This window comes from Leopardus geoffroyi, chromosome A1 (assembly GCF_018350155.1).
Source record: "Leopardus geoffroyi isolate Oge1 chromosome A1, O.geoffroyi_Oge1_pat1.0, whole genome shotgun sequence".
Taxonomy (NCBI): Eukaryota; Metazoa; Chordata; class Mammalia; order Carnivora; family Felidae; genus Leopardus; species Leopardus geoffroyi.
This window is the reverse complement of record NC_059326.1, coordinates 42,603,909-42,616,665: the sequence shown is the minus strand read 5'-3', so window position 1 is coordinate 42,616,665 and position 12,757 is coordinate 42,603,909.

Below are 12,757 nucleotides of genomic sequence, written 5' to 3'. Positions count from 1 at the left end.
CCCCTGCTCATGCTCTGTCAAAATAAACATTAAAAAAAAGTTTTTTTTTAAAAACTGTAATTTATGCAAAGGCCTAATATTGCTACTTAGTACTTAGCTTATAGAAGTCTCTAGTAAATGTATTCATTTGTTTAAGAAATAATGTGTTGGAAACTTGTTTATGGTAATGCTGAAGAGAAGTTGATAATACGCGTGGGCACACACACACACAGTAGGCTGACCCTGGTCTTCATTGGTTTAGTAATTTTTACACACACTCATATGAAGATAAGGGAAAGGAAGACAAAGACTTTAATTGATGTCCCTGCCCCACTGGTTGGAAAACTGAAATTTTAGAAGCCATCACACAGGACTAGACACAAATGATAATTTCCAATTCTATCTTTTCAAAATTTAACAAGAACTAGTAAACAATTGATGAATAGTTTATATCCTATAATCATCTTCTGTGGGAGACTTTACAAAATACAGGTATCTAGGCCACACCGGCAAGATAATCTGATTCATTAAGTTTCTAGTGGGGACTACTACCTGAATGTTCAGAAAGGGCTGCAGATGAGTTTGAGGCATAATTCAAGTCCAGAAGGTGTGGCTATGTATCACATCATTCATTGACCAACTGGGGATCACTGCCCTAAATTTTTTTACATTGTATGGGCTTTTCTCAATGTGTTAATTTCTTGCCTGAGGTGGTTTCCAGAAATGCATGTAGTATTTCATGTCTGGATGTATCATTTTACAGAAGAGTAGAATATTATTCTATTTTGTGTTTAACATTGCTTAAGGATTCTCAACTTCCCAGCATATTGTGATATCTTCAAGGCAAAGCTCACGGTAATTAATCCTGGAATATGGCTGATTACTAGAGAAATTAAAAATGAAGTAATTTTTTTATATCTAATATAGTTATATACTCTGTACTGTGAAATTCTTGTGTTTCATGTGTTTCTCCTCCATGTATTTAACTTCTGTATTTAACTTCTGATTACCTTTAGATTTTATTACTCAAGTGCCATTTAATTCTCCACAAACTTAGTGACATCTATAAATGTAGCAGGTTTACTAATCACTTTAGAAATCCTATTAAACTAGTAAATTATTATGGTCTCAAGCAATTTTTAGAAACCCTTCCATTCACAGTTTTCCATCTATTTTTAATCTATGTTCATTGGCTTTATGGACAAATAACAGAAAAATGATTTCCTTTTGCCTAATCCTTTAATTTTTTAACACTTTAACTTTTTCAAAAAATTTTGACTGTTATTGGTCTTTTCCAATTGTAAAAATAAGCCAAAATATCCTTCAATTAACCAAAATGATCTTCTCTTATAGATCATTTTGCTATCTCTTTCTTAATACATGCAATTCAATAAACGTCTCTTAATCCTACCTTTTATTGCATCCTAATTGAAAGTAAGTATGTAAATGAGACTAATTGGGCTATAATTCATAGTTATCCCAGGAACCCCTCTCAGGAATGAAGTCAACTGGTATTCTTGAAGGAACTACTTAATTACATGGTACCATACTTTCATAATTTTACCCTGACATTTTTTTCTCCAAATTCTTGGTAATTGCTTATTTAGTAGTTCATCTGTTTCCTTAAAATGCTGGGTTTTAAGCATTTACCACAGCTGTAAGATCACTGTCTGTGAGATATGTTTTCCATGGTGACCAAAGAATATCCAGCACAATTGTTGATGACCAGAGGCATCTTCCCAGCCCAGCCTACATACTTCCCTCCAATTTTCTTGGATAATAGTAGCCCCAGATTGAGTAGAGAGACATGTATGCCATTGAGTTTTATGCTGACCTTTGCAATGGACATCCAGAACTTGATGGACAACCAGGATTTGATTTGCTTATAAAAGTGGATAAATGTCACAGTTCTTCCCTTTCCAAAGTCCCAGAGCCCTTAATACCCATTGCAAATGCAACCCTTATTGTTTCTTTGCGGCCGTGTAGTCTTGTTTCATACAGGTTCTGAAATTCACCATTTTCTCTGGAGACTAGAGATCAAGCTCTATAAGTGAATAGAAACTGGTTGTGATTTGAGCTTTTGTAGTCTTCTAGAAGAGATGTATGTGATGCCCTCATTATAATGATGGACAGAGTCCTAGAAAGTTAAGAATTCTCAGGTTGGTAAACTTTGCATTTTTTTAAGAAGAGAAGTAAGGCTGTTTGCCTGTGACTATTTGCCAAAGGCACTAAAAATCATTTATTTTTACAAAGGTTTTCAAGGCAAGAATAGTTCAGAACTTTCTCTTTTAAATATACAAAGTATCTGCTGTATTTTTAGGATGATGATGAGTTGTTTCTGAAAATATATACATTTGAACTGAAATGTATCCCACTTGAAAAAAGCATAAAGGCAAGTAAAGTTTAGATATTTGAAATTACCAAGTTTTGTGTACTAACATATCATCAGCTGATATATATGTTATGTTAAAAATGTAAACATTAGTAAAATATTCTTTCTCACACAGGGATTCTTTCAACTTCTAGGAATATCGTATTTACTTTGACAGTTAAAATCAGGACTTATAAAATTAAGTTGACTAGCACAGCAGATAAGACTGATAAAATTAATTTGTAGAGATGAGAGTCACAGAAATAAGGTGGAAATGTCACTGTCCAAATATTAAATATTTGAATTCTGTCATTAAGCAAAATATAGGAAAGACTCCAATGCCCTTTTAATCTACTTATGCTATTTCATCACAGGATACCATATTTGAATAGCAGATAGGATGAAAACGCATTGAGAAAGAACAAAGGGGTCATTAAAATACATGTAAAAATGGGAAGTAGGCTACAAAAATTTAAATATTTGGATTCAGAACTGGGAGCTTCTTTTTTATGTAGCTGGTTTTGGACTAACTTTTTCAGTTCACAAATGTGCATATCTTAGGTATAGTGTGGATAGTTGTTTTTTTTAATGGGATACTATAGGAAATAAAAAATTTAGTGAAGAACGAACTTGTAAACAAATATAATATATTGAGGTGATTGCTATGGGTTTGGAAGGAAGTCTGTCTTAAAAAAAATAGCCTGAGCTTTTCAGTGAGAATGAAATAATTTCGAATCCCTGTTCTGCCACCAACTACTGGTATGAATTTGTCATGGCACTTAACAGTGTTTTGAGAGGTTTATCTGCAAAATGAAGATAAAAGTTCCCAGAAGGGCAAAAAGGCTTACACAGGAGATGATGTTTGTAAAGTACTTAGTGGAATACCTGGCACATAGTAGGCATTCAATAAATGATTGCCGTGTTCACTAGCAAAATGATTTTTCTCAACATGAATGAGTGGGAAGGAATATTAGAAAGACTTATTATAATCATTACGATGATAATGTTATATAATGATAACATACTGTTGGAACTTAACCTCAGAGGATGGATTTTATATGCTGTCATCAATAACATTAATTTGCTCTAAAGTTGTATTTGTCCCTGGCCCTATAACAAAAAAGCATACAGCATAAAGAAAATGTGCCATCATGTTCATTTAAAAATGTTAGACTAAGCATTGAAGGATGAGAAAATGGATGAATAAGCAGGAAGATACGGACCAAGACTCCCAGCTAGAAGAGCAGTAAACACAGTATGTTTGGGGGCCAGTAAAGAGGCAAGATGACTATACTTGTCTATACACATTCTTTCTTGAGGCAGCTGAAGAATGGAGTGGCTGGTGGGTAGATGGGAGAGAGGACTTCCTATCACATAATCTTTTGTACCTTTTGAATTCTGACCCTTATGACTATTACGCATTAAAAATACACATTCTTAAAAAGGAAAAAAAATTAGGTAATGGACATCACAATAGAATAACAAGAGCAGCTTATTCAAAATACAAAGAGTGACTTTGAATTAACTACTTTTTAACAAATCTGAGTCCTATCAACCTTGAACCACAAATACTTTAAACCAATACTGGCTTGATAAATTTCTAGAGGTCAGGACAGCTTCAACTATGTTTTAACAGCTTTCCTGAAAGTATCCCTTGATATATCCAATAAGTTGCCAGGAAGTAATTAACAGAGGTTGAAGATAGAAAAATATAGTTAATTTCCAGGTTGAAAATAGGGCAATTAAGTGACTTCAGCCCTGCCACTTTGCATACCTCCAGTCCTATCAACCCTCTTTTCTGCTGGGACCTGGTTTCATCTATTTCCATAGAGGCATAGAGAGAAACATTTGGAATAAAGTCTGTGGTTATCATTGCGGTTTTTGAGTAAAGTTTAGAAATGGGTGAAACTGTGAAGGGCTGAGGTCACAAACATAATGAAAAATGACTCGTTCTTGACCCTTAGTTCCACTTTCTAATGTAGGTTTGCTGTGAGAGTCATTTGTCAAATACATAATTACTAAGTGTCTATTGAGATTCCCAGGAGTAAGACAGGAGACACAGAGCATCCAGAAAAATGCAGAATGCTCTCTTCACCTTTGGTCAATTAGTGTACTGGGCCAAAGGAAATGTATATTGGTAAGTAGGAATAGAGGGCATTCAGGGAGCTAGAAGACCTAGAATGAGAAGAGCACCTAACTAAGACACTGGTGGGGGTGCTTGTTGTACAAGGGGAAAAGGGGTGTTACTCTGGGAAGGCTGAAGTCTTTCTGGAAGAGGAGCTACCTTAGTTCCCTTGCCAGGGATGAGTAAAGGAAATGAAAAGATGCAATGTTAGTGTGGAAGAGAGAGAGCTCTGATAGAGAGTTGAACTTTGAACTAAGTAAATATTTAAAATGTACATTCGTAAATAAGAAAAGACAGATATTCAATTAGCAAACTATCTGTCACTATTCAGTATAGAACAATGGGTGTTAGAAGACAAAGTTTGGGTCAAACGTAATTTATTCAACTGAAAGTACTAAGTGAATTTGTGCTAGAGACACATCAAATGCAAATGTCGGACTCCTTTACCTTTCACGACCCCTCTGTCCCTCCAGGTAGACAGCGTGGTTTTTGAATGTTCTACATTTTGAAATGGGAAGGTTGTCCACCTGGCAGAGTTTAGATGAGCTGAGCAAAGATTTCAGACTCAGAGGCATCAGCTCCACTGAACTTTCAGGCAGAGATAGGCTAATACCAAAGAAAAGTCCCTGCAGGACAGAAATGAGAAGTACAATTAGTTTCTTGGCCACGTGGTTGTGGGGAGAATTCATTCACACAGTGAGGACTGATAATTCATTGGGCTTCCGTGCAGCTGTCTGGCACTGACCAGCGAAGGTGCTCGATCTTCTGAAGCTGGCACAGACTGTTAACTCACTGCACGGGAATTCCTATCTAAGATGCCATGGACTTGGGGGGCTTAGCCCTCAAATCCAAGCTTTTGGAACTCATTATTTTTCTCTCAAATTAATGCCTTTGAGATGAATATTAAGTGTATTTTGAAATTCAACAGATAGGCATTGTGTTTCTAGTCTGAACTTTTCCTTTCCCAGAGGCAGGCAAGGTGAAAACCAGAACTTCCCAGACTAAAGATGATCAGGTTAAGGTCTATGCATATATAAACAAACACATTTTATTTACGCATCTAGACACAAATAGCAAATACGTTTAGTTTATGTATCATAGATACATTTTGTCTATTGTTTCCTGACACACCATTTGCAATTGCTCCTTTGTAAGTAAAAGTGTTCAAACAGTTTAGAAACACATTGTTTCTTTTAGTAAGTGATAACATTTCATATGGTAATATATTTTATGTAGAGCCCTAAAATATGTTTAAGTAGAACATTCCAAAAATATTTGACCATAGGACCCATTTCTCTTTAGATCTGTTTTATTTTCTCATGAATGCTGAGGAACACCTTATAGGAAATGTCGTTGGATGGCATAGAAATCAGCTTTTTAAGTGAGCTTTTTCTTCTTGCGTTTTCTACCTCCACCTGTTCTCTGAGAGGGCAGAACCACTATTATTTATCCTGTATTCTCAACATTTGACATGTTATAAATTATAGTTGGGCTTAAACCTTTTTCGTTCAAAATTTCCTCATAAACTGGGTGTTTTTCCTGTTAAATGCATCAATATTCATTCCTTGCTAAACTATTGTACAGGTTTGAAATTTGGCTTTTATTGTTATTGCCATGTTAGTACAGTGTTAAAGATGGAGGGTAATAAGTAAAACATGTTTTAAAGTCTGTAACTGCTTAATTTAGTGACTTTTTTTTTATGAACTTGGGATGGGTTAGATTCTTGTAGCTATGATGTGAAACTCAAAACTGGAAAGGGACACATAACAGATTTGATGACATTTAGTCTTAAATTTTCTATTAAAAGATCATAAAGTTGAAAAGCAAACAAGATAAAAATAATTTGAGAATATTTTCAAAATGAATCGGCTTCTGTACTTCAATAAGAAATAGATAATTTGTTAGAAAACAAAATGGCATGAACAGGCAACTACTAAAAGAAATAAAATATGTATATATATGTATATATATATGTAATTTTAAAATATCAAATTAATGATCAAATAAATGAAAAGTTAAATCGTTTTTGCCTGTTGGATAATGATCAATTTTGTTCATTTTTATCAATGTTAGAAAGGATTGAAAATATACTATTGGTACATCTTTAAGTTGATTTCTGTCCGGAAGGCAATTTGGAAATATTTAACATATGCATTTCCTCCTACCCAGCAATCTCAGTTCTAGAGATTTATAGGAGGACAAAAGAAACAAGGATATATGTGTTGTGATGACCAACATAGAAATGAGTTTTAGAGAAAAAGTATATGGAAATGGTTAAATATCAAGAATGTTCTCCCCAGTACTGATAAAGTTGATCTCTGTATTTCCATACAAAAACTAAATAACGAATTCATATTTGTGTGCATGAGTATGGTGTGGGGGTGAGGGAAGAGCCAGGCAGTCTAGAGTTATTGCACGCTAATCTGTTGGTAATGCAGAACAGACAAGAGGAGGAGACATTCACACTCCATTTTACACTATTCTTAAAAAATTTCCCTTTCTCTAACGAGTTTGTATAGCTTTGTAATTCAAGGAGCTATTTCAACGGAAACATTTTTATATATAAATGCCACATTTTGGTGGAAGGAGAATATTAAAAGATTAAATTAAACATGGAATTTAATCACTAATGTGAATAGGTAACCATTCTTTCTGTATCATACTAAATTAAGTAATCCCGTTACTAACCTGAACTTGTTAAAATGTTTATAACACTTGCTTCAGTTATATGTATATATACACTATTTCTCAGCTGTTGTGAAAGCATTGTGTGAGAGATTTGAAGATTAATTGTATAAATTTAAGATACTAAGTGACAAAGACAGTGCAGTTAACACTATCAGAATTACAAACAGCAAGTATGATTCATACTGACATTTAGGGGTGTCTGGGTGGCTCCGTCGTTTAAGCGTCAGACTTCAGCTCAGGTCATGATCTCATGGTTCATGGGTTCGAGCCCTGCGTCTGGGCTGACAGCTCAGAGCCTAGAGCCTGCTTCGGATTCCATGTCTCCCTCTCTCTCTGCCCCTCCCCTGCTCACGCTCTGTTTGTCTGTCTCTCTCAAAAACATTTAAAAATAATGATTCAGGGCACCTGGGTGGCTCAGTCGGTTAGGCGGCCGACTTCGGCTCAGGTCATGATCTTGCGGTCCGTGAGTTCGAGCCCCGCGTCGGGCTCTGTGCTGAGGGCTCAGATCCTGGAACCTGTTTCGAATTCTGTGTCTCCCTCTCTCTGACCCTTCCCTGTTCATGCTCTCTCTCTCCCTGTCTCAAAAATAAATAAAACGTTAAAAAAAAATAAAATAAAAATGATTCATACTGACATTTAAAATCTAAAATGCTGCTGAAATAAAATCAATAAAATAGTTAAATTGGAAAAGAGCAAAATCCATGCAATTGCTCTATGTTTGTGTCTTTTTAAAAAAATAAGAGACTTGACAATATGTCTACAAATCTCAAAGTCTCAGTAATAAAGCCACTTAAAAATTATGTATTTTTTCAATTATATGTAATTTTCTGGATTCTTTTTCAAGTCTTTAAAAAGATATCGGGGCGCCTAGGTGTCTCAGTGGGTTAAGTATGCAACTCTCGATTTCAGCTCTGGTCCTGATCTTGTGTCATGAGAGCGAGTCCCAGAACGGACTCTGAACTGACAGCACAGAGCCTGCTTGGGATTCTCTCTCTCCCCTTCTCCCTCTCTTTCTCAGCTTCCCCCACCCCTCAAAAATAAACTTATGGGGCACCTGGGTGTCTCAGTTGGTTAAGTGTCTGGCTTTGGTCATGATCTCGCAGTTCATGAGTTCAAGCCCCACGTCAGGCTTGCTGCTGTCAGTGGAGAGCCCACTTCAGATACTCTTCCCCACACTCACCCCTCCCCTACTTGCATTTTCTCTCAAAAATAAACATTTAAAAACATTAAACAAAAAATTTAAAGAGAAAGATATTCGGAGAAAAATAAACCATTTCCACGTTGCATGATTTAGACCTCCTAAAAAGTTAACAGAATGCTGGAAACCTGATTAGTGCATATATTTGTTTCACTGCTGGTCACTGAGTTTTATTAAGCATGTAATTCTGTTGAAAGAGACATGCATGTGGTATATAGACCTGGCTACTGTATGGCAATAGCATATATGTCTTAACTTGGAGTTCAACCCTGAAACCTCAGAAAAATAATCAACAGACATCACAGTAGGTGGATACCAGTTCTTGAAATTGTGAGTAAGCACCCTACAATGCACTGTGGTCTTCTATATTTGTTTAGAGTACAGATGATTATCTTTTTTTTTTTTGTAAGTAAAGAAGTTACAGAAAAAACAAAAACAAAACCCTTGACTTAGAGTAAACACTTTAAGGAAGTATTCATGCAATAAGTTTAGAAGCCAGGTGGGAATGCCCTCAAATCCATTTGAAAACCACTACCACCCCATCGGAAGACTTTTCAGTATTTGTAAGGGAGAGAAGAGGAACGGAGGAAGAATGGAGGGTGTTTAGGCCAGCAGCTGGGCCAGAAGACAGCAGGGAAGAAGCTGATCCTTTCTTGAGGTTTAATTTGGTTGTTGGAATGCTCCCCGGAAGTGCAGATGGGGGGTGAGGGTGGAGAAGGTAAGCATTACAAATGTTAACATCCAAGACAAATTGATCAGTGAGTCCAAAACACAGGACACCTATTCTGGCAGGTCCATATTTGGTGACTGGTCTGTACCACAATGAGGTTCAGAGTCTGGCCAATGACAGTATTTGGCTCCTCTGTTGCTCTATGAATTAAGGCCTCCTGCAAACAAGGAGGTGTAGCAACACCTGTCAGGAGGAAGGAGTTCAGGATGCCTGCAGGCCAGGACTCTGCACAGGCCTCAGACCCCATAGGGAACTGAGGGGAGAGCCAGGAAGACAAAGCAGGTAGAAGTTAGAAATCTTAGGGAAGGCTGGGGCTCCAGAGAATTCATGCTTTGCCCTGACGCTGTCATTGAGGATTCCTGGTGAATTCTCCAGGAGGACGGTGGATTGGTCTCCCATTCTACTGCAGGTAATGCCATTCTGAGCAGTGTTTATAGCTTTTTCAAGATGGTACGAAAGCCCCAGCAACTAAAATGGCAGAACAGAGATTCTTTAAGTTTCTTCCTCAAATGGTTTTGCAAATGTAGAAACGTACTTAGCCACGAATTCATTTTATTCAATTGCCAGTGATGTTCTTTTAATATTTAATATCTGCTGAATGGTAAGGCAAGGAAAACCGTCTTTATACTCGGATACTGTGACTGAGGACTATTTTTTCTACCAAGCAGCAAGCTGGATATCCTTCATACTAGGAAAATGGCATCAGTGATTTGTAGGCAGCATGAGTAAGGAGCCATGACAAAGCCATGAGAAGTGACATTTTTAAGTGTTTTCTCAGAATTACATTCTATGTGCAAAATGACAAAAAATTAGATGTTGAATTTATCTTCTAAAGGCAGAAGTCATCAGAGGACTGGAGGCTGGCTTTTCTAAGTGCAACCGGCATAGGTGAAGTTGTACTCACATTAATGTGAATTAACTCATTTCTGAGATAGATTTCTAAATCTAATATGGCATGTATTTATTTATATAAAAATATATCTCTAATGTAAATATAAATACATAATTAGTATATAAATATACATAGGGTTTTTTTCTTGATAAGGGAATGATTTCATGTTTAACTCTTCCAAAAAAAAAAAAAACCCTTCACAATGCCAGTAAAGAAATAAGATGAGGCAAATGCCACAAGGTTGAGGAACACTCAAAGTTGTAAGCAGATGTTGAAGTTTCAATACATTTATGAAAGATCAAAAAACAAGGGAAGCACATGTTCAAAGCAAAGAAACTTATAGTTGAGGACACAGGAAGTTTAGAGCTGAACTTAGATCCCAGGCTTACAAGAAGTTTAGGATTAAGAAAGACTGCCTATGTGATTTTAGGTTATCCTAGGTGAACTGTGAGAGAACCCTGAAATCTTAGTCTTCTATTTCATGTTCATTCCTCCATGGATACTACTGATCAGGGTTTGGGTCTCCAAGGTCTGAGTCCTGGGTCTTCACAATGTTCATTTGGGGCCTCAGACACCTTCACAATGTGCATTCAAAATTAAGCCAAACCTAGGACTATCGACTACACAAAACAATTTGAGGAAAAACTTGCATTCAAGAGGTAAGAACAGGATACTATGAAAAAGGATCTTCTATAGAATGTGAAGAAGCATTGGAATTTGAAAATCTGATTGGGAATTTTTTTTTTAAACGATAGTAAAAGAAAATGAGGAAGGACAGCTTTTTGAAAAATGACATCTAGGTGTCAGCTGTGCTGACAGTTCAGAACCTGGAGCCTGCTTCAGATTCTGTGTATCCTCCTCTCTGCCCCTCCCCCCCCCCTCTCTCTCTCAAATAAATGAACATTAAAAACATTTTTTTAAAAAGACATCTAATAAAAGAAGAAAAGATAATAGCATTAGAAAATCTGTTTTGTAATGTGTAATTACTGATTCAGGTCAAAAATCATCAGGGCATGTCAGGAGCATTTGTTGCCAGTTTGGCTCTCTTTGAATATTTTGTTATTTGACAGTGTGTCATCCTATAGATCATTTACTAATTGAAAAGTGGAAAAATCCCTCTACAGTAGAACGGATTACAGTCCTTTCCTATATAAAATGACTGTACTTGGCATCATGAATAGTGAAACAGTTTGAAATTGAGTTTCCTGGTGTAAGTGAATGTGAAGAACACAGCCTCACCTAAGACTCTGGTTCTAATCCTGTACTACCCAGTATGGTAGCCCCTAGACCTATGTGGCTACTGAAGACATGAATTGTGCTCTTAGAGTATATGCCAGATTTTGTAGATCTGGTACTCCAATAATGAATATATTTAAAAATTATATTGATTAATGCTGAAATGTATTTTTGATATATTGGGTTGAATAAAGCATATTATTAAAAATAATTTTATGGTGCACCTGGGTGCCTCAGTCAGTCAAGCACCTGACTTTGGCTCAGGTCATGATCTCACAGTTCGTGGGTTCAAGCTGCGTGTTGGGCTCTGTGCTGATAGCTCAGAGCCTGGAGCCTACTTTGGATTCTGTGTCTCCCTCTCTCTGTTTCTCCTCCACTCACACTCTCTCTCAAAATAAATAAATTTCAAAAAATGTTAAAAAAAATAATTGTACCTCTTTTTTTCTTAAGAGTGGCTATTAGAATATTTAAAATTATATATGCAGCCCAAATTATATTTTTATTGGACAGCACTGCTTTAGATCTCACTCCCAGTTTACAAAAAATTCAGATCACAGAGAATCAGGTTAGTAACCCAATAGGAAGCAATTAAGTAAATCCAGATTATGGAATAGTCTATCCTACAACTGTCTTAAACTGGCCAAAAAAAAAAAAAAATTGAGAGCGCTTTAAGACTAAAGAACTATAACAAAGGCATTGTGAACGTAGCTTGGATTGGATTGGATTCAGAACGTAGCTTGGATTGGATTGGATTGGATTGGCTATAAACTTCCTGGGAATGAGAAGAAAATTTTGAATATAAAGTAAATATTAGATATTTTGGAATTATTACTACTAAAGCATGATGATATTGTGGTTATGTGGAAGATTGTTCTGAGCTGCATTCTGAATGATTTTGTAGTGACAGGTCTATATCTCTGGAATAACTGAGCAAATATGTGATGAAGAAATGGAGGATATTGGATAAAATGTTAAAAGCTGCTGAATCTAGTGAAAAATTATATTTTTTGTGCATGTAAGTTTTCTTATTAAGAGGCAAGGGTCCACAGTTTTAAGTGGGAAAGAATGGCCCCAAATTTTATGTTTCTATTTCTCTGTAGTATGCTGTTTCCTTCCATGTGTATTTCTTACATTGATAAAAAAAATACAATACATAACTGTGTAATATCAAATAATATGAAAATATTAGCACTCTCTACTATAAAAATAATTTTCTATGTACATTGATATTGATTTAGTTCCTTCCTTTCTCATCAGTGATCATTTACAATTGAAACACCAGATGCAAAATGGTGATGATTATACCAGTCAGAATTCCACCATATCATTAACCCTGTAATTTTTACTCACGTAAATGTAAAATAATAATTGAATAAAATTGGTCTCTACCATGGATATTCATTGTGATTAAACCATCAAATTATGAAAAGAAAAATTACTTGTATAATAACTTGTCATAGATTTCTCCTTCAGCGAGGCATCTGAACAGCTTTATAGAAACTTTGCAGAACCGCATTTTAATGCTATGTATCTGTCTT